Source organism: Lepidochelys kempii, chromosome 13 (assembly GCF_965140265.1).
Source record: "Lepidochelys kempii isolate rLepKem1 chromosome 13, rLepKem1.hap2, whole genome shotgun sequence".
Lineage (NCBI taxonomy): Eukaryota > Metazoa > Chordata > Testudines > Cheloniidae > Lepidochelys > Lepidochelys kempii.
Window position 1 is genome coordinate 35,292,469 of NC_133268.1, and position 25,784 is coordinate 35,318,252.

Sequence of the window (25,784 nt, forward strand, 5' to 3'; positions counted from 1 at the left end):
AAAGGTTCCTAAAAAAGTTAAAGACCTTTAAATAAGCTCTAATACTGACACAATGACACCCCCCCCCCCAAACACACATATACACACTGGAGGCAAGGATGCAGCATATAGTAATTCCAGGGTGTTGGGATCCAGGGTCAGATTGTGGTCTCTGTGTTTCTCCTGCGAGGGGAGCTGACTCTAGGTCCTGCGGGGAGGTGGCAGGGTCCACGCTCGAGAAGGGGAGTGAGCCTCAGAGCCAGCAGCTGAGGGGCTGGCTGGGGACATGTTGGTTCTGGGCTGTGTGCGCGGGGTGTGGGAGGGGGTTGGCAGCGAAGTGAAATGCTACTTGCAGCCCTCTCCCCACACCAGGGGGCCAGCGGAGCCCCTCCGCCTTCGGAAGCAGGGATCCTCCCGCTGGGGCTGAGCGGGAACCTCCTTCCCTGTGGTCCGCCCCTGGCGCTGGGCAGGAGCTTGCTGATAGGCGGAGGGTGGGGAACGCGTCCTACCCCGGCCACTCACCTGTGCAAGACGGGAGCTGGAGGGTTCCTGCCCAGGGTGGGGTGGGGCAGGGCAGGAGCAGCAGTGGGAACGGGAGGAGTGGCAGAGCCCACACTGCTCTGGGTGCGCTCTCACTGCCTATCACCGCAGCTCTTGCTGCCCGTTGCTGATGCTGCTTCCGCTGGAGGATGTGGCCTGGTGGCAAGGGAGACTCTGTCATGGGCACGTGCTGGGGGAAGCAATGGAGGGGGCATGGCTGCCGGCTCTGTGCCATGATCCCCTTGCAGCGCCTCCTGCCCACCAGCCCGTCTCCTTGGCCCCAGCTGTTCCGGTGCCCCTGCAGGTGGCAACCGGACTTTTGGTGTCTGATTTGTGTTTCAGACTGGACACTGTCAGACCAGATTTTCTGGTCGAACACTGGACACCTGGTAACCCTACCCCCCTCCCCATGTTGTGCACACCCTGCCATTCACCTCCGATGATTTACATCCACTCCCCTGCAACCTGGCCTGTGCTCCCCAAGCCACCCACCTCCCTCCCTCCCGTGATCCTTCCTTGATCTCACACACCCACACCCACCCCACCCTACCCGTGCTGCCCGCCTCCCGCACTGCAGAGACCCTTGATCCAATTAGAAACGAAGATGCAAAAGATCAATTTTTTTCCCTTTCTATTTTTGCTAATCTTATTTCTAAGAGGGTGAACAACCTATTTACAAAGGTGACTTTATACAGTGCACAAATCCATCGGCTGTGAGATGTCAAAACTGACCCTGCTTCTACCATTCTGGGGCTGAAAGATTTTAAATCCTGGTGAAAGTGAAGGGTAAATAATGAATGTGAAATTAACACAGATGAACTTTAAGTGGGGGAGAAATAACTGCAAATGGAATGTACCCAGAGGAACATGCTGGATAACACCGAGAAACACACACACAGGAGGAAACACAAGCATAGATATAGAAGCAAAAACACACCTACACAAAGCTATGCACGTACACACCCATAGAGCTACGCACTCTATGACATTCAGAGATAAACACACACAGCAAAAGACACCTGCCCATGTGTGTGCACACACAAAAGCAAAAGACACACCAGTATACACACAGATTTAAACACACATTGTCTTACACACACACAACACACAACTATCTAGATTTATACAAACGCACCCATGAATAACTTGACCCACATACATACACAGAGGCAATACACAACAGGGTACACACTTGCATAGATTTGCATGCATACATAGAGACAAACACACACACAAATACATTCTCACACACAGAGACAATGATGTAAGTGTAACCCATTGAGCAGAGTACAACGGAACCAGGCCCAGATCCTCAGAAGTATTAAAGTGCCTTTGAGGATCATCTTGGTCCAAGAGCGATGGGATACTAAATTATGCTGTGGCAGGTGCTCGGTATGCCCCATTCCCACATCCGTCTACATCAGAGTCCCCCAGTCTCCCCCTTCAATGGCAGGAGCTGTATGTGTCTGTGCCCCAATTCCCCATTCTTTCCCTCCCCTCATGTCAAGGGCTCTTTCTGCACTCTATTCTTCTCTAGGCCAGGAGCTGTGTGCCTCCTTCCCCCAAACTATTTCCCCCACCAGAGTCTGTGCACTCCCAGTTCTTTGCCCCAGCATGGCGAAGGGGGAGGAGGGGAGATGTGCATGTCCCCCTCTTCCTCACCCCATTATTGATCTAGAAGCTATTCAGGGTGCCAAATGTTAAATTCTGTTGGTAGGACACACAAATTAGATAGGGGCACTGTTATAGGGGAAGGGGTTAATGGCTGCCATCAACCAGTTCTTGAGTCTATCGTCAATTGCAGAGTTGCCTGAATCTGCAGTTGTGCTACACAGCTGGCAAGGGCTCCATGTGTCCATCCACCTCTCTCTCCTCTGCATTTTCTCTTTCTGTTTTCCAATTTTCTCCCAAATGTTAAGGAAAAGTTAGCACATGTGACTCCATTTTGGTTTGGGGCCCACCATTGTTTAAATGCCAGCACATCATACACCAGGAGGAGTAATCCTTAGATATTGAATCCCTGTGAAAATCCTCCTCCTTGTCTCCAGCCTGCCTTGACTCCCAGTATCTGGTTTTGTCAGTCTCTAACTCCCTGTCTCTTGGCCTTGATGTGAGGCCTCCCATCCTGATAATAAAAGTTACTGATGCATGGCTTTAGGACCATGCTGTGTAATTAACATACTGGTATAGCACGAGGAATGCACCAAGCAGGGATAGGTGGTAGATAAGACAAGGGTTTGTTTATTGGCTGAGGTTTCCGATGCACGAGGGCAACATGCTTTGCTAAAAAGTATATAACCTTTGTATAATCTGCATTCAGGGTCCCCTCCTGGCTAGCAGGGGGGCACCACGCTCGAGCGTAATAAACTTAGTGTCTTTTGGGAACTCTGCAGTTGTGGACTTTGTTTCTGTGCCTCAGCCTAGATTCGAACTGTGCGTGACCTATCAGGTATAATTCGCAGCACTGGTGTGCGTGTCCTATCAGGTATAATTCGCAGCATTTGTGTGCGTGTCCTACCAGGTGTAATTCGTAACACTATAAAACAAATACAAGAAAATATGGGTAATTCCTCTGTTTTGCCTGCAATTAACAAGGGTATTTGTATAAAAAGAAAATATTTTAAGCAATGACTGACTGACTGCCCAAAAGGGGTAGATCTGTGTTTTATTTTTGTCTTTCAGAAACTCAGAGAAAACTGATGCCAGCTAAAAAGCAATTCAACATCTCATGAATTTACTGGCACAATAGAAATTCTGTTCTGTGTTCTATGTCCTGTCTTGTGGTGTTTGTCTTGTGGCCAGAATTGCTGTGTTTAATTTTTCATAGGACAGTTTAGTTTAAAACTAAATAGAAGGGTTAAATCAAAATGCAGATACTTGTTTTATTCAACTTGCAATACAAAGTGTTTGGATAATATCAAAAAATGTGATATACTAAAGTTTAATACATTTGCTTAAGTAAAAAAAAAAAAAAAAAAAATTAATTGGCCAGATCTTTTAATTAAAAAAATTGTTGTTAAAATTTGCACACCAACAGTCTTTGGAAGCAAGGACATCAAAGGTTAACCCACTCCCCATATTATACATGAGATCCTTCTGGCTACCTCACATTTCTAGCCAAAGGGCTGGGGAGGGAAAAAAGCTATTGGACACCAGAAGTTGTACCAAGTGGACTCCTCAAAAGTGGGTGTGCTTGTCCTGGCTTGTTGCTCCAAAGCTCTGTAATAAAGTCATTTTCCTAGAAGGGTATATGTGGCATACATTATACAATAAGACTAAAGTGCTGTATAATGGGCAATGTACATGTGTTCCTTTTTAAACAAAAATGTATAAGTAAAAAGTAAAAGTTTCCTTTGCAGGTTAATAAAAGCCAAGAAGGGGAAAAAAAAATAAAACGAAGGACAAGCTAATTCAACACTGTAGCTGGCAGGCTTGGCAGGCTCGGTCCAAAGATAAGACACTGGCCTGCCCAAGGACACTACTCACAGCTAGGATTTGGCTAACAGCCAAGAAAGAGGGGGGCTTAAATGTGCCCAAACAGCTGTGAGATCTGCAACACACTGCCAGACATTAATGAAATGTGTTAGGTCTCTGTATTTACAGGTAAAAGAAGTCCTGCTTCAAGAATCCTGAGCAAACCTGCCATTTGTTAAAACCAGGTGACTGGGTCTACATAAAGGTCCCTCGACAAAATACTACTCTGGCCCCATGCTGAAAAGGCCCTTATTAAGTCCTGCTAACTACCAACACCGCTGTGAAGTGCCAAGGACTGACTGCCTAGACCCATGCTTCTTACTGCAAAAAGACCCCTCCACCTCGAGGTGACTTCACTTCGACTACTGATCAGTCTGTCCCTCCTTCTGGGTTTTTTTTTTCCTTCCCTCCTTTTAAACAGCAAAAAAAAAAAAAAAAACAAGGTGAAGTGCTAGTAACCTCTCCCTTGTCCACTGACAAAGCTAACCTGCATTCAGTATTTGCTAAAGAAACCAAAGCACTACAGGGTGACGTGCTAGTAACCTCTCCCCTGTATAATGCAAAACCATGCCTGTTCCAAGAGAGAAGGAACGCCTGCTCTGCTAAAACCACCAAAATCCAAAGGTTCCTAACTGCAAAAGACACTGAAAATTGGCCCTGATGGCAAAGACGGAGCATTGCACATTGGCAGGGAGAAAGTTGCGGAATGTATTCTTGGAAATGTGAAGTAAAGTGGTGGGGTGGGTTTATTCCAGAGGCTGGAACTGTGCTTGTAGGCAAGTATAAATACCAAAAACGCCTTACAGCAACGAACATTACTCCCACCATCTGCCACCACTCCTTTGCAGGTAAAGGTTCCTGGATCCATCATAGCTACGTTAAGTTGGCGCTGGGAACCCCACCTGACCCTGACAAGCCATTGGATGAGCCACTTCACGAATGAACACCACGACCAACCCATGGACTAAGCTTTCCAGCTACTGGGACCTTCACAGCCCACCAGGACTTTTTGTGTTCCTGTTTATTGGACTTACATTGGGGGTAGTGTTTTTTGTATAGTACAGGGGAGGATGTCGACATTGGTATGGTTTGCCTGGGAGGGGTTCTCTCCCTATTCCCAAGTCCAGTACAAGGATGGGAGGGCAATAGCTTCTTGAATTTAACCCGTGCTATCAAACAGGGTGCAAATCGAACGCAGTGTTGGATTTGTATTCGTACCCCCACATATTTAAGTCAGGGCGTCCCGTTGGTAGGGGTACCTATCCCCCTTAATCGAACACTCAAAGCTAAGCTATGGGCAAACACTATATTTAACTGGAATGTTACAATCCAAATATGGTTTATTGATATGGTGGCCCAGAGTAATTATGCTTTATGTGTGTCACGATGTAAGGGCATAGAAAATACAGTTTTTGTAGGGAATTTTGTAGGGTGCAAGGACACCACTCAAATCAGCTCTGGTGCGGGAGGCCCCTCTACCTACTCCAGAACCCCGTGGCCAGTCCCCGAGGGGTCTGGCTGGTATTGGTTATGCAATCACACAGCCTATAAGGTTCTCCCAGCAGGATGGTGTGGTCCATGTACCTTAGGGGCTATAGTACCCGCCGTGACAGTACACCAGAACCTGACCCGGGGAGAGATCCGCAATCTAGTATGGAGGGACCGACGAAGTATTCCTTTAAACCCCCTTTCTTATCGGCCCAAAGGCTTTCGCTCCTTTGTGCGTTGGTTTCTGCCATGGTTGGGAGTAAGCGAGCTGGAAAAAGCTATAGTTAACATTTCAGCTGCTTTGGAACTAATGGCAAATGCTACTGCAGATGCTCTCTCTGCCCTTCAAATTGAAGTCACCCAGCTATCCCAAACTACATTGCAAAACCACCTAACCCTGGATTATCTCCTTGCAAATCAGGGCGGGGTTTGTGCTCTGGTCAATTCAAGCTGTTGTGTATTTGTAAATCAGCACCATAGGATGGAAACTGACATCCACATCCTCAAGCAACAGGCAGCCCTATTTCACCACCTCAGCCTCGACACTACCAAAGCCGGATTCCAGGAGGTCTGGGACTGGCTCACCTCATGACTACCGGATGTGGGGACTTGGGGACGGCGTATTTTGTATTTACTTTTTTTGACTGTTATTGTTTTTGCGTTATTTTTTGTATGCCTACAATGCTGCAGTATGTGCTGTCGGCAGTTGCTAACCCTGCAGCGCGGTTACTCAGCCCTGATATAGCTTACTGACGTACAAAAAAAAAAGGGAGGACTGTTAAGGAAAAGTTAGCACATGTGACTCCCCATTTTGGTTTGGGGCCCACCATTGTTTAAATGCCAGCACATCATACACCAGGAGGAGTAATCCTTAGATATTGAATCCCTGTGAAAATCCTCCTCCTTGTCTCCAGCCTGCCTTGACTCCCAGTATCTGGTTTTTGTCAGTCTCTAACTCCCTGTCTCTTGGCCTTGATGTGAGGCCTCCCATCCTGATAATAAAAGTTACTGATGCATGGCTTTAGGACCATGCTGTGTAATTAACATACTGGTATAGCACGAGGAATGCACCAAGCAGGGATAGGTGGTAGATAAGACAAGGGTTTGTTTATTGGCTGAGGTTTCCGATGCACGAGGGCAACATGCTTTGCTAAAAAGTATATAACCTTTGTATAATCTGCATTCAGGGTCCCCTCCTGGCTAGCAGGGGGGCACCACGCTCGAGCGTAATAAACTTAGTGTCTTTTGGGAACTCTGCAGTTGTGGACTTTGTTTCTGTGCCTCAGCCTAGATTCGAACTGTGCGTGACCTATCAGGTATAATTCGCAGCACTGGTGTGCGTGTCCTACCAGCTATAATTCGCAGCACTGGTGTGCGTGTCCTACCAGCTATAATTCGTAGCACTTGTGTGCGTGTCCTACCAGGTGTAATTCGTAGCACTTGTGTGCGTGTCCTACCAGGTGTAATTCGTAACACAAATAAACAGGTTCTTAGCCATCAGAAACTCAAACATTCCCTGAAAAATTGGAAAGGCGTGCACAGTGTTCAAAAGTGATCACATTACACATGTACAGACAAATACACGGAAATGCTATCAAATTGAGCGAGACTGTCACACACAGTAAAAAGGCAATCTCGTTAGAAGAATAAAACTGCAACTTCTGCCATAATAAGGAGTTCAAATTTTTTTTGGAGAATTACAAAATTTTTAGATGCATCCTGGTTTAAATTTAAAGACATGATTTTGGGGAAATGCTTGTTTCTTGTGTTCAGCTGAATCCCCACAAGCTAGTTCAAACTCTTGAGGATCAAATGCCTCACGTTTTCTGGGATGGCCCTGGTTTTGAGGGTCCAGCATGGCATCTCTGCTCATGACATTGAGAATCTGTCCTGACTCCCATATAACCCAGGACCATCTAAACTCAAAACCACACGTTGCTGAATTCAGTTCACACAGCCCTAGCGCTCAACTCCATCTCTCTCACTGCCTCCCAGCTGTTCAGCACAAGAACTGTAATATGTAGAAAGAAAAGGAGTACTTGTGGCACCTTAGAGACTAACTAATTTATTTGAGCATGAGCTTTCGTGAGCTATGTAGAAGACCTGCAGTGGTGGCTGCCCACTCAGTGGGAAAGGATCTACATCTGTTTATTTGGGGTGGAGAGAAAAAAGAATGATAGAGGAAGCCAACATTGGGAGCACAAAATAAGGGTCTGAGCTAGTGTCTGACGAGTTTGCACCTATAGGGTGAGGGAGACATAGTTTAAATACGCTTAAGTTAAGGATTTTCAAATCTATGGCATTTGCCTGTTAAATTCCCATTAATTTTTTGAATGGGAACCGAGTGTCCAAATCCTGAGCACATTTGAAAATCTCAGCGTAACCTAAACGGTGTTGGTAGTAGAAAACAGACAGTGGACACGGGAGAGTAAACTCACAGAAGAGTGGAAAGTAATTTTGGACCCAGCAGTAAATAGACCGATGTTGATAATCATCCGGATCCTCAATTTTGTACAAGCCCATGGATATTACAATGACTAGGAACTTTAAAAATATCTGGGCAGATATTGTATTTCAGACATGAGGTCAAACCCTAACTCACTTCACAGAAAGGGCAACTGAAAAGCCTTCAGATAGCAATGGGATTTTCAAAAGGAGCCTAAAGCATAGCATATCTTCTAACTCCCTTAAGCCTCCTTTGAAAATCCCAACCACAGCCACAACTGACCTGGGCTGAATTCAGACTAGTGGATTAGAGTTGAGAAAGCTCCATTTCCCCCTCAGTTCTACCACTGAGAACAAAAAGTTTGTACAAAAAATACCCAACTCTTACACATCCATTCTAGTTTAATTATCCTGTTTTTAGTAATCTTTCCTGGACATAACTTCAAAGAGTCCTTGTAATACAGATCAGAGACGGGGCAAATCTTTTAATCTTCAGGCCCCAAATTCTCTCTTACAGTTGATGCTGGTGGAGAGAAAGATACATTTTCCTTGAAGGTTCATCTCAAATCATCCCTGTAAAGATAAGGAATCTCTCAGTATTAAAGATGCAGAATGCAGCACACAATTGCCTCTTAGAAAACTAAATAGCTTAACTGTACTAACTCCTCCCAGCTGAGGCCAGCATAGCTCCTACTGCTTCAGCTCAGGCAATCTTTTAGCTCACATAGTAATTTTACAGTCTGGTTACTGTAGCCAACTGCCTAAAGTTGACAGAGAAATAGGTACAGAGCAGGTGGTTTTTCAACCCCATTTCTTTCCCTAAAAGTCCAGTCCCCTTCTGCCTCTTTGAGTGTCTGACCCCGCAAAATTCAGAAGGTGCCAACGGACGGCCAAACCCATCCAAGAGCACTCTGAGTGAAGAAAGGCCAAGTTTAATCTGCGATGACAAAAAATCCCACTGCCCATGGTTCATGGCAGCCAGAGGAACGGTCATCGCGGCCACTCTCCCTTAAATGAGCAGCTCTGAAAGCAACAGGATTCTCTAGAGAGATACACCATGAATTTCTCTAAAGAGCAAACCTTTACTAAGCAGTTTCCTTACTAAAATCCTGCAAAAAGGAGTTCCTGTTCATGTGTGCAGAAAGATACAGCTTTCTGAAAGCATCTGCAGCTTCAGGTACTGAAAGACGGCCTGGCAATGTTTGGAAGATCAGTTCAGAGACTGGTTTCAGAGTAGCAGCCATGTTAGTCTGTATCCGCAAAAAGAAAAGGAGTACTTGTGGTACCTTAGAGACTAACAAAATGTATTTATTTATATCTCTAAGGTGCCACAAGTACTCCTTTTCTTTTTAGTTCAGAGACTGTTTGTCACTGTATGCGGAACGCATGTTATACTCTATGCAAGACATTTGTTAACTGCTGTGTCTGCCACAGTACCTCTTTCTTGCCCCATACCTGCCCCCATGGTGACATTGGCGGGGGGTGCCAATATGGGGCCATGCTAACTAACTGGATGGATACGAACTTCCAACAGCACTTACATCTGTGATTCCTATAAGGGATCCAGAGCGAGGAGGGAGAAGAGAAACCAGCCAATTTTGTTTTCAGAGTTCCTGCCCCTACAGATACAAGGAGGAAATGTTTCCAGGTCAACGGAGAGAGAGAGAGAGAGAGAAGAAGGGGGAGGGGGAAGAGCTACCAACTGCATGGAAAACTTTTCCTTGCATCTATGCCCCTCCTTCATTTGCACAAAAACCAGATCCATGTTTCTGAAGAGTTTGCATGGATCTGCTACTTATTCTTCTCACTGTCTGGGACTTTATCCATTGGAGACCATTAGAACATCAGCTTTCTCCCAAATCAGATGTCAGCTGCAGGTGTTTGTTTCATTAGTCTGCTCAGGGCATGTGTGCAATCAGGGTAGATCAGGTGAAACACGGACTGAACATGCGGTTCATCACAGCAGACCCCTCCTAGTCCTACAAGTGGCGATGTGGTTGCCCCTCCCACACACAAACTACCACCCAGGACTCTGAAACCTCAAGTGGTTGAGAATTTTAGCTGCTTCCTCACCCAACTTCCTCGTGTTCCAACATGAGCTCCCCAACTCTACCTACAAAAAGAAGACGGATAAAATCCCTGCATGCATAAACAGGGGAGTATCCAGTAGAAGCAGGGAGGTGATTTTACCCATGTATATGGCACTGGTGAGTCTAATACTGGAATACCGCATCCAGTTCTGGTGTCCCAATTTTAATACGGATGCTGAAAAATTGGAGACGAATACCTTTCTAGGAGGGATGCTTTGCTCAAACACAATCAGCAGGATCGCTAGGTGAAATTCTCCAGCTGGTATTAAACTAGAGATCAGACTAGGCAATCTAACGGTTCTGTCTAGCCTTCAAAATCTGACTTTTCAATAAAGCCATACGAGTAGCTTCTAAGGTCACAGCAGTTCCAGCCAGGGAAATGGCGCAGTGAAGTTAACTGGAGATGCAGTGGGATGAGAAGGGCTAGTGCAGGGTACTATTTAAAAGCAGCATGTGTGGAGAGGGGAGATAATAGTTGAGTTTTAGAAATGGGAAGGAGTCAGGGAGTCATAGTGGGCATTACTAGGTTACTTTCTTTGCCCCCTACGATGCAGGAGGTCAGTCTAGATAGTCATAATGGTCCCTCCTGGCCTTAAACGTTGACCACATCTATTAGATTTCATTGCAGGCACAAAATGGAGAGGGAGTTAATGCTTCTCTCCATCCTTGATGAAATGGGGTCTGCTCAGGGCACGTGTCATCAGGTGAAAGATGGACTGAATATACTCATAGCACTCCACCCATGCCCTCAAACCCAGCTGCGACACCACCAATGGCAAAGCACAGAGGGGGTCTCATGGGTCTGAGAAGAAATTACTTGTGGGCCGGGTCTCCCCTCAACACCCACCCTCAAGACAGTTGTGTGGTTAAGGCTCTGGACTGGGACATCTGTGCTCAGTTCTCAGCTCCGCCACAGACACCCTGGGTGACCTCAAACAAGTCCTTTTAAATCTCTGATTTCGGTGCCTAACTCCACTGGGCTCCTTTGAAAAAATCTCAGCCGTCAGCTCTCTGTACCTCAGTTCCCCATCTGTAATGCTGATACTTCCCGTCTTCCATCCTTTATAACCTAAGCAGACAAAGTCAACAAAAATCTTTGGAACAGGGATGGTTGCTAAGCGTCTGTACAACCCCCAACACAGTAGGGCCTCTAGGCAACAGTGTAACATAACTAATAATAAAACAGTGGATGGGCCCCATCAAGTGAAGCATCCTGCCTCCAGCAACACACCTCTGGCTACTCCCCGCTACCCCTCACAGAGATCAGAGCAAGCCCTGAAAGCACAGGAGCTGATTATCCTTATCTCAGCTCATGTAGGCTGTAAAAGCACTCAGTCCCTTTTCTTTAAGGCCCTACTCAGCAGGAAACCCTTACCCTACTGTACTTGGTGCTCAGATCCGGGGTGTTTCATTTCAGCCCATTTTCAAGATTCAGTAACTTCATTTGTCCACTTCACCCCAATCGTTTCATGGGGTTGGGGAGTCAGTCTCCAGCCTCTCCACCACCTGAAACAGGCAAAGAAACATTCATAAAACTATAACCCACAAAGCCTCTTCCTCTGCCCTGCTGCTGCAGCTATACCAGAGATCAGAGTTGCTTCTGGACCCATCTAAACTGAATTCCCCAGCACACCACAGGCCAGTTCTACCTGGGCACATCTAGGCAGGAAGAGCTAGCACTATACATGGAGAGGAAGACAGCAGGACTAAAATGAAGTCACTTCTGGGGTGGAGAGAGACAGCCAGAGCAAAGTGCAACAGGAGAAAGGAGGGGAATATTTTAGCACAACGATTCTCAACTGGGGGCCCGCGGCTGGTCCATGAAGTAGTGCCAGCATTAGGCTGGTTGGGGCTGTGATAAATGAAGGGGGGCGGGGGGGGGAAGAGCTCCCTTTTATGGACACCCAGCCAGTAGCTATAAAATCCCTCTTAGTAGCTGTTCTCTAATTGCTCTACCTGTAAAGGGTTAAAAAGTCTCACTGCTATGCATAGGTAAAAGGAACTGAGTGGGCACCTAACCAAAAGAATCAATGGGAAGGCTAGAATTTTTAATTTTGAAACAAAGATTCCCCTTTTCTCCCTCTGTGGTTGTTCTCCCAGAGAGTTCTCCCAGGGCAGAGTTATGGTGTAAGAAGCTTGGGGCCAGGTATGAAAAATCCTCAGTATCATACCTTGAAACTACTCATTTTAAACCCCAGGTATGTAAGTAGATTAGGAAATGTTGAGGAAGAAGCATTTAGGTTTATCTCTTTTTATTTGTTTATGGCTTGTGGACTCCTCTGTGCTAACCCCAGGTGCTTTTGTTTTGCTTGTAACCTTTAAGCTGGATCTCAAGAAAGATATTCTTGATGCTTAATCCTTGTATTTTTTTTTTTTTACACATCTAGCAAAAGCCTAAATTCACAGATATAATTTCTCTCTTTTTAAAATTAAAAAAATTTACCTTTTTTAAGAGTAGAATTGGATTTCTGTGTCTTAAGAGGTTTGTGCATGTTGTTTAATTACATGGTGGCAACAGCTGATTTCCCTTCCTCCCTCCCCCCAGCTCTTCCCCGGAAGGGGGTAGGGGGGCTAAAGGGCACCCCACAGGAAGGAATCCCCAAGTGCACCTTCCTGGGCCTCAAAGGGGTTCTGCACTTGGGTGGTGGCAGCACCTACCAATCCAAGGTCAGAGAAAAGCTGTAACCGTGGGACTTTAATACAAGCCTGAAGTGGCCAGTATTAATATTTAGAATCCTTGTGGGCCCCCACCTTCTGCATTCAAAGTGCCAGAGTGGGGAATCAGCCTTGAAAGGGGCCCAAGACAGAAGACTTGGAGCCTCGAGCCCCGCAGAGCTAACCACCGCAGCCCTGCTGGGCAGAAGCCCCTCCAGCTCCCCTGAAGCCCAGACCTCCCCAGCCCTGCTGGACTCTGGAGTTTTAATAGCATGTTGTGGTGACCTCAAAGAACAAGGTTGAGAATCCTTTTTTAGCAGACAACTGGCCAAGCTCCCTGCTATGCTAACAAAAGATCCCATGGCCCTTTTAATGTCCACAGTGAGCAGACAGGATCTCAAATTTTGTTAAGACCTCAAGCAAGAGACCCTCAAGCAAGAGACCCAAACAGCTTCAGACCAATAGCATTAATTTATCTGCAGTAGAAGGGGAAAGAGACGAACCAATCCTGGACACTGAGGATTTAAAATCTGATGTTTACATCACTAAGGCAACACCAGCCTGAAGGCCTCAAGACACACAGGCGAGTAGGTTAGCAAGGTCCAAAAGCCACAAGTCATTCCTACTACACTCCATGATCGTAGCTGAACGCTGGATCGGTCAACACAACTCGTAACAGACACTTGGATAAAGTCAGAGCTGAAAAACATCTGCTACAATCCAAAGGCCAGAACTGAAGATTTGACACACCTCAGCCTGCACTAATTGGGGGAAGGGAGATAGGTTATCTGGCAGGTGGGACCATGATCTAACAGGAATACTCTGGAGTCCTCTCTCCAGGTTGGAAATTACAGGTCTTGGTAAAGCCCTTAAAGAGAGGTAGGCAAATAAAACCCAGGAGTCTCATAGACTCATAGAATATCAGGGTTGGAAGGGACCTCAGGAGGTCATCTGGTCCAACCCCCTGCTCAAAGCAGGACCAATCCCCAATTTTTGCCCCAGATCCCTAAATGGCCCCCTCAAGGACTGAACTCACAACCCTGCGTTTAGCAGGCCAATGCTCAAACCACTGAGCTAGTTTGCTTGCAGATGTAATAAACAGATCACGTACCCACTTCCCAGCAAAGCGAACCCCACTTCCCAGCAAAGTACATTCACCCACATGATCGTAAAACTAAGGGGTTGGGTTTTTGCTTGGTTTGTTTGTTTTTTTTCAGGGGGAAGAGTTCTGTTAGTGACCAAGATAAGTTTGACATCGAAATCCTTCCTGTGGAACATTTGAGAGGGTTATTTTTCTTCTGTTGGAGTCCTGACTCTCAGTCCCCCTTCTCTACAACTAGACTGGACTCCCTTGCTCTAACCACTAGTTTACACTCCCCCAGAGTTGGGAATAAAACTCAGGGGTCCTGACTCCCAGCCCCCCCCGTTCTAACCCACTACAGTTGACATAACAGCAAAACCATTGAACTCTAGGGCGAGTTTAGTTCCCTAGGCAAGGGATTTCCCTTCCTCTGTAAGAAGCCAATCTCATACCAGCTCATTGCTCCCCGTATCTGGAATATGGCATTGGTCCAAAGCAATTGTTTCCTCCCAGCTCATCAATTCCATTTTCAGCCTAAAATGAAGGGATACAAACAGTGGTTTAGGATACACAGACCAAAACCTGGCAAAACAGAATCCAACATCACCACAGCTATGTTAGAAAAGAGGTTTTTAAAGATTACAATAGAGACTGGAGTGTAAAAGCCACTACAAGGTGTGACAAAGCGGGACTGTTCTTAATGTTTCCTCTGAATATTGTGGGGGTGCCTCAGTTTTCCCTATGCAGTTCTTAAGTATCTAGGTGATGGGATAAGGGTGTATGATCATTGCAGAGCCCTAGAGGGCAGGTATGTGTAGGGGTCTGGACACAGAGAATAGCCAACACCTTGTTTCCTGGCAACTGATGGCCTGGCCCTTCCCTCCTGCAAGGTGAGAGCTAAAGGGTTGGACAACAAAGGAATCAGGTGACCTCCTGTCCCAGGAAAGGGACAAAGCCCAGAGGAGGAGGGGCGGGAGAGAGTTTCAGTTTGGGGCTGGCTGGGGACATGGAGTGAAGTGCAGACTTGGTTGTCTGCCTCACTGCCCCCCAAAATGGACCCAGCTGAGGGGTCCTGTTCTCTGCACCTACAAGCTCTGTTTTAGAACATGTTCCTGTCATCTAATAAACCTTCTGTTTTACTGGCTGGCTGAGAGTCACATCTGACTGCGAAGTTGGGGTGCAGGACCCTCTGGCTTCCCCAGGAGCCCGCCTGGGCGGACTCACTGTGGGAAGCACAGTGAGGGGCGGAGGATGCTGAATGCTCCAAGGTCAGACCCAGGAAGGTGGAAGCTGTGTGTCCTGAAGACAGTCTGCTCAGAGAGAAGAGACTTCCCCAGAGTCCTGACTGGCTTTGTAGGGAACAGTTCCAGAGCATCGCCCAGGGACTCCATGACACAAGGACGTTCCCGCCTACAGGGGTAAGTAGCAACTTACCAATAATGCAGAAGCTACACTCACTAAAATTAATACAGTAACAAGGGTTTGGCCTTCTCTAGCTCCTTTCTTCCGAACATCTTCAACAGTGAGGCTTTCAGAGGAGCCTACGGGAGTTAGGTACCTTACCCCCCTTAGGCTGCTCCAACAATTCCAGTCCGACTGCTTTACAAACATTAATTCTCATCCGCCCTGCAAAGTCAATATCATCCCCATTGTATAGATGGGGAAACTGAGGCACAGAGAGGCAAATGACTTGCCCCAGATCACCAGCAAGTGGCAGAGCCATGAATATAACCAGATTAAGGTCAGTCTTACATGGCGCCACCTCACAATCTCTTCCTGGTGATGTAGGGCTCTGCTATTCTCCAAATTTTACAGCTAAAGAATTGAGGCATTGGGCCAGTTTTTAAAATTCTGTGTCTTTAGGTGCTCACAGACATGAAATCAGTAGGTGTTAGGAACCTACATGTTTCTGAACATTCCACTACATATCTATCTGTATCTTTAGTGCCCAAGTACCTGTAAAAATCTGGCACAGAGAGACTAAGACTGGCACATGGTCACACAAGAAATTTGTGGTGGAGCCAGAAATTAAGCCCATGTCTCTCAAGTCCCAGGCTTGCACCCTAACTGCTGAGTCCTCCTTCCTCTCAGCCTCTTCCGCATTTACACTTCTAGTCTCAGCTCTTCCTGACTGACTTTATGGCTTTTAAAACCAGAGTGAACAAAGGGATAGAAAGCAGACTATAGGGAACAATCCTACATTGACCCCAAGAAAACAGGCCTGTTAGGCCACCCATCCTATGTAGCTCCAATCTTCTGTGTTAGAATAATCCTTAATTGAACCCATTGCTGCCCTGAATCAGCCTCCAGACTTTATCCCACTGCCTCATTTGCAGATCCAACCCCCCAGAGCAAGGCACAGAATCTTTCTGGGAAAGCCTGGCTGCTTGCAGCCTATGGTGTTTGCATTCTGTATCTGACATCCTTTGAGGCTTCATAGATCCTGGGCTCAAGGAGTATCTTTCTGACCTGTATAAAAGTGATTGGCTTCCTTTACCTTGGTAGATGCAAAGAGTCTTAAGATGCTACAGATCAGGTAAAGGTTGCTGACAGGGATGGCTCAAAGGCTATGAAGTACCCAACCACCTGTAGCTAATAAGGGGTCAAAACAGATGCAGAAACAACAATATTTAATAATTTGCTCTTTTTCTAGTAACTCCCATTCCAGATTGGAGTGTTTTTATAAGCATAATCATTAATGAATCAAGACTCACCATGCTTCCTTATGAAGTACTAGTCACATTGTACAGTTGGGGAAACTGAGGTACAGAGAGGCACAGGCAAAGTGGCTTACTCAAGGTCACCCCTGGGTCATCTTCAGAGCCAGTAATAGGAGTCCTGACTCCCAGCTCACCTACCATAAGGCCCCTCTACCCTCCCAGTGCTGGGGTAGAACCCAGGAGTCTTGAGCCCATCCATCATGAAACCCATTTTTAAAATGGGGTCTGGAGAGCACCCCGGCTTCAGCAAAGGCACTATACAAGCAGACAGGCGTTTTACCACGGGAGCCACATTGGGCTCAAGATAGCCTCTGAATTGCACGGTGTGTTTCAAAGCCAGCAGAGCCCACTCAACTTTCTTCTCTTGTAACTAAACTTCCATATACTTCCTTCAGTGGAGTTTCACCGGCAAATTATAAAGTGGGGAGAAAAGCCAGAGCAAAATTGAGGCCTGGAGCGACGTTCAGCTCCCACCCTTTCCCCAACACATCCGCCACACACGGAGTGGTCAGCTTCACCATTGCCGCCAGCAGCAGCATTTCTGAACCCCAAGTCAAACCCGCTCCCCGCTCATTCCGCACCCCGAAAGAGGCTGCTAGTCCTAGGACACACCGCGGAAGGCACCTCCCGAGCCCTGCCCCCGCCGCAGCAAGGACGTCCTTCGTTCAGCCTTCACCGGCTCCCCCACCGTGTGCTTTTCCTCTTAAAGGGACACACACTTGTACATAAAACTCCTGCTGTTTATTATGGTTTGGTTATAGCAGGAGGAGCGGGTCTCAGGACTTTGCTCTCCCTCCCGGAGCTGGGAGTAGAGTCTACTGGATTAAAGGGCAAAACTAAGCGTCAGAACTCCCGGGGTCGCTTCCGAGCTCTGCAGCACACTCCCTGCCTGCCCTGAAACAAGTCACCAAATCATGCCGGGGGGGAGAGAGAGAGATAACCAACTCTTTCCACCGCATGCGTGCCTTCGTGCAGGCCTGAAGAGGACACTGCAGACAGACACATAGTAATTCATTAAAACGCAGGGACAAATCATGTCATCTGTTTCGCCCAGATACTGCGAATTCAATGGGAATTTCAGGGGTGTCGCTGAAGATCACACAGCACAATCTCACAGTTTAACAGACCACTTTCCCAATAACCTCCTGCCTTTGGCCCCACTTAACGGGGTGACCTACACATTCTGAATTCACCAGTCCCAGTGCCAAATTCCATCCACGGGAACACTGCTCTCCCCACATAAAGTCTTAAGGACACGTATTCTAATCTTAACATATGGGTGGATGGCAAAAATTAAACCCAGAATGGCAAAGGATTCAAACCGAATTAGAGATCTTGCAACTTACCCACCACACTGGCCTAGGACTCGGAATATAGAAACAAGGATACAGGAAGTATAGTGATGATGAAAGAGAGACAGATAAGAGGAAGTGGTAGGTGGGACAGGGAAGAGAGCGGCTTTGTAATTGGCTGAGAACATAAAGCAGTCAGTGTTATTTCTCTGAATGAGGTGAATGAGATGCAGAAACTTTAACCCATGGCTTTACAGAGCTGGTTTTAGGAAAATTCGTGTGACAGAAATCCATGGTTTTCTGTGAAATCTCAAAGATTTTTCAAAAAGAAAAGGAGTACTTGTGGCACCTTAGAGACTAACCAATTTATTAGAGCATAAGCTTTCGTGAGCTACAGCTCACTTCCTCAGATGCATATAAAGATTTTTCAGTCTGTTATAAGAATGCAATCTTGGGCCAAAATTTGAAAAACTAGCCTGGAGTTTTTGGAGGCACTGTCCAGAAATCCTTATGTGGGGTGTAGATTGGGCTGATATTCAAAAGTACAGAGCAACCCTGCTCAACATTTCTGAAGGTCACTTATTTAGGAGACTAAATCAGAGTTTAGGAATCTGAATTTAGGGTCCTAGTTTTGAAAAATGTAGCCCTGGAATTTTGGGATCATTTTGATTTCCAAACCCCTTACAAAAAATGTAATATCAATAAACATATTTCACATTTATATAGCACTTTGGATTTTCCTCATTCTGAAGTCCCAGGACTGGAAAATACAGAAAGGTACTGGCAGTAGAGAGCCAAATTTCTAAAGGTTGTTTAGGCACCTAAAGATGCTGAAAAGTATCTAAAGTATTTCAAAAGTACCTAGGCACCCTAACTTCCGTAGGAGTTAGGCACCTAATTCATTTAAATGCCTTTGACAATCCTAATATATATCCAGATTCAGAGTCAAAGGCTGTAGGAGGCATCTGCAATGTGGGACTTCAATAACATTTGTGGGTAAAATAAATGTGGGAAATCTTGGCAAAATCTGCAAAGGAGAATAATAAAATCCCTTGTGTACCATGCTTCCTACCAGACTGTGCTCTCACTTACACTGACATAACCCTGTTAACTTCAGTGGAGTTGCTTGCTCCAGGTTTAAACTGGTGTATTTCACAGCAGAATTTTCCTTTCCGTGTGTAGTCCAAAGGTAGCCACCACTGTCGCCATTTTACAGGTGGAGAAACAGGCTCAGAAAGAGGTGAAGGCGCAGATCCTCAAAGGTATAGAGGCATATAACTCGCACTGGGAATTAAGCACCTAAGAGTTTGGCTACACTTGTGAATTAGAGTGCATTAAAGCATCCCCGGGCACACTAACTCATGAAGTGTCCACACTGGCAAGGCACGTACAGCGCTTGGACTCTGCGGCTGGAGCGCTTCTGGTAATCCACCTCGACGAGAGGCATTACACTTGCTGTGTCCCGGCTGGAGGACCACGGCGCCAGTGTGGACACCCTGGTCTGTTATTGCGCTCTGATCGGCCTCCAGAAGTATCCCACAATGCCTGTTCTAGCCACTCTGGTCATCACTTTGAACTCTACTGCCCTGCCCTCAGGTGACCAACCATCAGACCCACCCTTTAAATTCTCTGGGAATTTTGAAAATCCCTTTCCTGTTTGCTCAGCAAGGCGTGGAGTGCTCTTAGCAAATCTTTCCAGGTGACCATGCCTCCACGCACCAGGTGATCCCCAGTATGGAGAAATGGAGAGGTGCTGGACTTCATCAGTGTTTGTGGGGAGGAAGCTGTCCAGTCCCAGCTGTGCTCCAACCGTAGGAATTACAATACCTTTGGGCAGATATCAAGGGACATGATGGAAAGGGGCCATGACCAAGACGCACAGCAGTGCAGGGTTAAAGTGAAGGAGCTGTGGAATGCCACTCCAGTGCTGCCCCCGGGACCTACCATTTCTACAAAGAGCTGGACGCAATACTTGGGGGTGACCCTACCTCCACTCTGAGGACCACCATGGATACTTCAGAGCCCAGTTTAACAAGGCAGGAGGAGGAGGAGGAGGAAAGGGGAGTGAGGGTGCTGAGGAGGAGGGAGACACCCCTAGATGCATGCAGCCAGGAGCTGTTCTCAAGCCAGGAAGAAGGTAGCCAATCGCAGTGGCCAGTGCTTGGGGAAGGACAAACACCAAAGGAGATGCTTGGTAAGCGGCTTTTATTTTGGGACGAATGTTTTTCTGTGCGGGTTCTTGGGGCGAGGAGGGCTAGGGCTGCAAGCATGCCTAGATGCGGAATAGGGTGTTGATATGCTCTCTCGCATCGCGGTAATATACCTCAGTGATCTCTTCAAAGGTCTCATGCAGAAGCTGGGCAATGCACTTGCGCAGGTTCCTTGGGAGAGCTACTGTATTTCTTGTCCCAGTAAGGCTAACATGTCCATGCCACTGCGCCATGAGGAGCGGGGGGACCATTGCTGCACAGAGGCAAACTGCATACGGACCAGGGGAGAAGCCACATTATAGTAGAAGACCCTCCCTTGCTTCCCAGGTCACCCTCATCAGCGAGATATCTTCCAGGATGAACTCCTGTGGAAAATGTGGGGACAGTGTTCAGTATAGGGACCTCTTGCAGCTGTTAGCTCTCCCCAAGGCACAGAAACCCAGAGGACGGTATGGCCGTGAAACAATCCGGCCCCCTTGTCTCTGTGCTTACTCACCATTTTGGGGCTCCTGTGGGTTATATGCGCTCGTTTAGGGATGGGCAAATTCTGCTATTGTATAGCCTGTGCTTGTCTTTAAGTATGGGCAAATCATTGCTCTGTCTGATGTGAACAATGCTGCCTCTGTTAAGTGTTGCATTTTGCCTTTACAGGTGCAACCTTGAGATGTCAGCGGCCCATGTTATCACTGGCTGAAAGACTCCAAAGAATTAGGAAGAGGCCATGTAGAAGCAAAGACAACATGCTGCATGAAATAATGCAGCAGTCCCATAATGAAAATCAAAAAGCGCAGGAGTGGCGGGAGAGTGAAAGGAGGGTCTGCCGGCAGAATGTGGATCACTGGCACCAAAGCATGGAGCGGCTGCTAAGCATTATGGAGCACCAAGAGGACCCGATACAGGCGCTCGTAGCCACACAGGTGGAGCACTACCGTGCCCGCCCCCCCCCCCACTGCAGCCCTTGTCCCAAAACCCTTTCCCTTGTGCCCCCATGTCACCTCCAACCCACTTTCCCCACATCCGGGTTCTTATCGACACCAGCTGCCTCCAACACCTGTAGCTTCACCACCCAGCCCTGAAAACTACGACCCTTACCCACTGCACTCAACCCCCAACACCATGCATTTTAGCCATCCTGAAGTGCAGCACTCATTGCACAGCACTCCAGACAGGAAGGCAGAGTATGATAACAGGACATACACAAATCTGTGATTGAACCATTCACCACCCCACCTCTTTGCCCTTTCTGTTTCCCAAGCAGTTGTGTTTCTTTTCAATAAATGAATTTTCTTTTCAATAAATGGATTTTCTGGCTTTGAAAACATTCTTTATTATTGCATTAAGTAAAAGATACCTTAGCCCAGGAAAGCAACAGGCACTGCAAGTCAGTGTAGCAAACACAGATTCCTACTAACACTGGAACCACCACCTTTCACTCCCGTGCGGGGCACCAAACATTACTGGTGACTTTCAGCCTCAAACTGCTCCCTCAAGGCATCCCCAATCCTTGCAGTCCCGCACTGAGCTCCTCTAATAGCCCTGCTCTCTGGCTGTTCAAATTCAGCTTCCAGGTGTTGAACCTCCGAGTTCCATGCCTGAGTGAATCTTTCACCCTTCCCTTCACAAATGTTATGGAGGGTACAGCACACGGATATGATCACAGGGATGTTGTCATCGGCCAGGTCCAGCTTCCCATACAGACAGTGCCAGCAGCCATTTAAATGGCCAAAAGCACAGTCCACAGTCATTCTGCACTGACTCAGCCTGCTGTTGAACCGCTCCTTGCTGCTGTCAAGGCTCCCCGTGTAGGGTTTCATGAGCCATGGCATTAAAGGGTAAGTGGGGTCTCCAAGGATCACAATGGGCACAATGGGCAACTTCCCATACGGTGATCTTCTGGTCTGGGAAGAAAGTCCTGGCTTGCAGCTTCCTGAACAGGCCAGTGTTCCGAAAGATGCGTGCATCATGCACCTTTCCGGGCCAGCCTGCATTAATGTCAATGAAATGTCCACAGTGATCCACAAGTGCCTGGAGAACCATAGAGAAATACCCCTTCTGATTAACGTACTCGGAGGCTAGGTGGGCTGGTGTCAGAATTGGAATATGCGTCCTATCTATCGCCCCTCCGCAGTTAAGGAAACCCATTTGTGAAAAGCCAGCTACAATGTCATGCACGTTACCCAGAGTCACGGTTCTTCTGAGCAGGATGCGATTAATGGCCCTGCAAACTTGCATCAACATGATTCCAACGGTCGACTTTCCCACTCCAAACTGGCTTCCAGATTACAATAGCCACCCACTTCTTCACCGGCAGGGCAGCTCTCAATCTCGTGTACTTGCGCCGCAGGGTGGGGGTGAGGTCATCACACAGTCCCATGAAAATGGCTTTTCTCAACCGAAAGTTCTGCAGCCACTGCTCGTCACCCCAGACTTGCATGACGATGTGATCCCACCACTCAGTGCGTGTTTCCTGAGCCCAAAAGTGGTGTTCCATGGCGGTGAGCATGTCCATAAATGCCACAAGCAATCTCGTGTCATATGCGTTAAGCGAGTCGACATCGTCGGACTCCTTACTGTCAGTTTGTAGCTTAAGGAGTAACTTGACTGCCAAATGTGATGTTGTCAGGGTTCCCTCCCCACTCTGAACTCTAGGGTACAGATGTGGGGACCCGCATGAAAGACCCCCTAAGCTTATTCTTACCAGCTTAGGTTAAAAACTTTCCCAAGGCACAAATTCCGTCTTGTCTTTGAACAGTATGCTGCTGCCACCACCAAGTGATTTAGACAAAGAACAGGGAAAGGACCACTTGGAGTCCTATTCCCCGCAAATATTCCCCCAAGCCTACACCCCCTTTCCTGGGGAAGGCTTGATAATAATATCCTCACCAACTGGTACAGGTGAACACAGACCCCAACCCTTGGATCTTAAGAACAATGAAAAATCAATCAGGTTCTTAAAAGAAGAATTTCATTTAAAGAAAAGGTGAAAGAATCACCTCTGTAAGATCAGAATGGAAGATAATCTTACAGGCAGTCAGATTCCAAACAAAGAATCCCTGTAGGCAAAACCTTAAAAGACACAAAAACAGGAATACACATTCCCTCCAGCACAGCGAATTTCACAAGCCAAAACAAAGAAAACCTAATGCATTTTCTAGCTAGATTACTTACTAACTTTACAGGAGTTGGAGGGCTTGTATCCTTGATCTGTTCCCGGCAAAGGTATCACACAGACAGACAAAAGCCTTTCCCCCCACTCCAGATTTGAAAGTATCTTGTCCCCTCGTTGGTCATTTTGGGTCAGGTGCCAGCCAGGCTACCTGAGCTTCTTAACCCTTTACAGGTAAAAGGGCTTTGCCTCTGGCCAGGAGGGATTTTATAGCACTGTGTACAGAAAGGTGGTTACCCTTCCCTTTATATTTATGACAGATGTGCTGGCGAGACTCATCAGCATATTCCTTAGCACTTTGGGTTCCATTCCCGCAGACCAAAAGGGAATACAGAGTGCACAGTACAAAAAAGGTTGAAAGATGGTGCCAAATATGGACGGAAGCAGGGAGATTTCTGGGATGCGAAGTGATGCATCTCGGGGCATTGGGACAGGACCCAGAATGCCCTGCAGCCCTCCACCCCCTTCCCACAAGCCACAGCACCAGAATGGGAAGAGGTGCTCTGTGGGATAGCTGCCCATAATGCACCACTCACAATGCTGCTGCAAGTGCTGCAAATGTGGCCATGCCAGTGCACTTGCAGCTGACAGTGTGAACACACTGCAGAGCTTTCCCTACTGTGCTCTCCAAGGGCTGGTTTAATTCACAGAGCTCTACATCTGCAAGTATAGCCATGCCCTAAATATCTATGAGATCTGGGCCCAAGTGACTTGTCTGAGTCACTGGCCCAGCTGAGAATAGAACCCAGGTGTCCTGATTCATTCTTCTCCCAAAATTGGGAATAAAACCTAGGAGTCTGGATTTTCAACCTCCCTTTCATCCTCAGCAGTAAAGCCAGATGCAAAGAATTTATTTAGCTTCTCTGCAATGGCCTAGTCTTCCTTGACTGCTCCTTTAGCACCTTGATTGTCCAGTGACTCCACTGATTGTTTGGCAGGCTTCAGATGTACTTAAACACAAGATCCTGCTTCAGATGTACTTAAACTTGAACAAATGTACTTGAAGATCCTGCTTCAGATGTACTTAAACTTGAACAAATGTACTTGAAGATCCTGCTTCAGATGTACTTAAACATTTTTTTGCTGTTGGTTTTTGAGACTTTGGCTAGTGTGGTAAACCCAGGACAAACAGCTACAAAAAGGGGGTAGTAATTAGTCCCAGGGGTTTAAAAGGCCCCTCCCTATCCACTGAGGAGAGAGAACCAGGGGGCAATAAGGTTCAGCTGGAAAAGGGGTTGCTAGGGAATCAATTAGGTTCAGCTGACTCCAACTACTTGGGACCTTTTTAACCCCTCCCCTGGGTAGTAGGAGGGGGAGAGTGAAGGAGTAGGGAAACTGTTAGTAGGCTGTTTGCAGCCAGAAACCAAACCTTCCCAGTAGGGAGGCTACATTTGCTCCTCAGGAGGGAAGGAAAATAAGCACAAGGGGCTAACTGAGGAGAGGAGTAGCAGGACCCTGTGCCACCTATAAGGATTTGCTTTGCCCCAAACCTGAGTCTTTAAGGCTAAAAAGGACTGAGGCAAACAAGGTATTTTGCCACACAAGTTGCTCTTCAAATTCTTTTTTGACCTGCCTAATTAAACTTTTACCCTTGACCTGCTGGTGTTTGTTTCTTTCTATTTTCCTCAATAAGATTTAACTTCCAATTTTTAAAAGGTGCCTTAATGCCTCTAACTGCCTCTTTAATTTTGTTGTTTAACCATGGTGGCACTTTAATGGTCCTCTTACTATGTGTTTTTTTTTAACTTGGGGTATACATTTAATTTGAACCTCTACTATGATGTTTTTTAAAAGTTTCCATACAGCTTGTAGGCATTTCATTTTTGTGACTATACCTTTTAATTTCCATTTAACTAGCTTTCTCATTTTTTTTGTAGTTTTCCCTTTCTGAAATTAAATGCTACTGTGGTGGGTTTCTTTGGTGTCATTCCCCCTTTTTCCCCCGTACCCCCCCAGCCGAGGATGTTAACATTTAATTATATCATGGTTGCTATTACTGAGTGTTTCAGCTATATTCACCTTCTGGACCACATCTTTTGCTTCACTTTGGACTAAATCAAGGGTGGCCTCCCCACTTGTGGGCTCCAGGACTAGCTACTCCAAGAAGCAGTTATTCATGGTGTCTAGAAACTTGATCTCAGCATCATGACCTGAGGTGACATGTACCCAGTCAATAGGGGGATACAGTGGAACCTCAGAGTTATGAACATCAGAGATACGAACTGACCAGGCTGATGGGAGATGGAGGCAGGGGGTGGGACAAGGGTGTTCAATTTTGTGGGAATAGAAAGTTGGCAATCCTAGCCCTGGAGCATCATGGTAGATATAGTGTCTCCCCTGTCTCCATCTTCCATTAGCCACTGCCAGTCTGGCCCTACCATCTCATTTCTAGGACAAGGGGTCGGTGGTGCGAGGCCGGAAGCAGAAGCTGCTGTGATGCTGGGAAAGGGTCCGTGCTGCTTCGGGAGGTGCCAACCTTGCTTGGAAGGGCCCTCTCCCTATGGGAGATGTTGTCTCCCTGCCCCGCCCTGTGGGCCTCTCTGCACCAGCCCCAGTGCACCACGGGAGTGTAGGCTCCAGCTTGCTGCACTGCAGCAGGGACCCCCACATCCCTGCCCCTCCTCCCTCCCCCACTCCCCAATAG

General features: G+C 47.0%; 3 long non-coding RNA genes and 2 other non-coding genes across 8 annotated transcripts in view; 1 reads left to right on the forward strand and 4 right to left on the reverse strand.

The window, feature by feature from the left end:
• Positions 1 to 1,082: 1,082 nt before the first annotated feature.
• LOC140896621 (uncharacterized) overlaps positions 1,083 to 25,784 on the reverse strand; it is a 58,294-nt gene continuing 33,592 nt past the window's right edge. Inside the window, exon 6 of the long non-coding RNA XR_012154595.1 lies at positions 1,083 to 2,329. This is a non-coding gene — a long non-coding RNA (uncharacterized lncRNA). The remainder of the gene's footprint in view (positions 2,330 to 25,784) is intronic.
• On the forward strand, positions 2,437 to 6,736 carry LOC140896624 (uncharacterized). Its single transcript, XR_012154600.1, has 2 exons — positions 2,437 to 2,968; positions 4,123 to 6,736. It is a non-coding gene; the product is annotated as an uncharacterized lncRNA (long non-coding RNA).
• On the reverse strand, positions 8,311 to 17,888 carry LOC140896623 (uncharacterized). Of its 4 annotated transcripts, none has more exons than XR_012154596.1 (5): positions 17,819 to 17,888; positions 14,205 to 14,286; positions 11,392 to 11,522; positions 9,468 to 9,545; positions 8,311 to 8,499 (listed from the first exon to the last, which is right to left on the reverse strand). It is a non-coding gene; the product is annotated as an uncharacterized lncRNA (long non-coding RNA). The 4 variants fall into 4 exon arrangements; XR_012154599.1 differs by lacking the exon at positions 17,819 to 17,888 and adding an exon at positions 17,085 to 17,301; XR_012154598.1 differs by lacking the exon at positions 17,819 to 17,888 and adding an exon at positions 17,054 to 17,301.
• On the reverse strand, positions 8,775 to 8,922 carry LOC140897430 (small nucleolar RNA SNORA79). The gene has a single exon (XR_012154729.1). It is a non-coding gene; the product is annotated as a small nucleolar RNA SNORA79 (small nucleolar RNA).
• LOC140897431 (small nucleolar RNA SNORD126) lies at positions 9,818 to 9,895 on the reverse strand. The gene has a single exon (XR_012154730.1). It is a non-coding gene; the product is annotated as a small nucleolar RNA SNORD126 (small nucleolar RNA).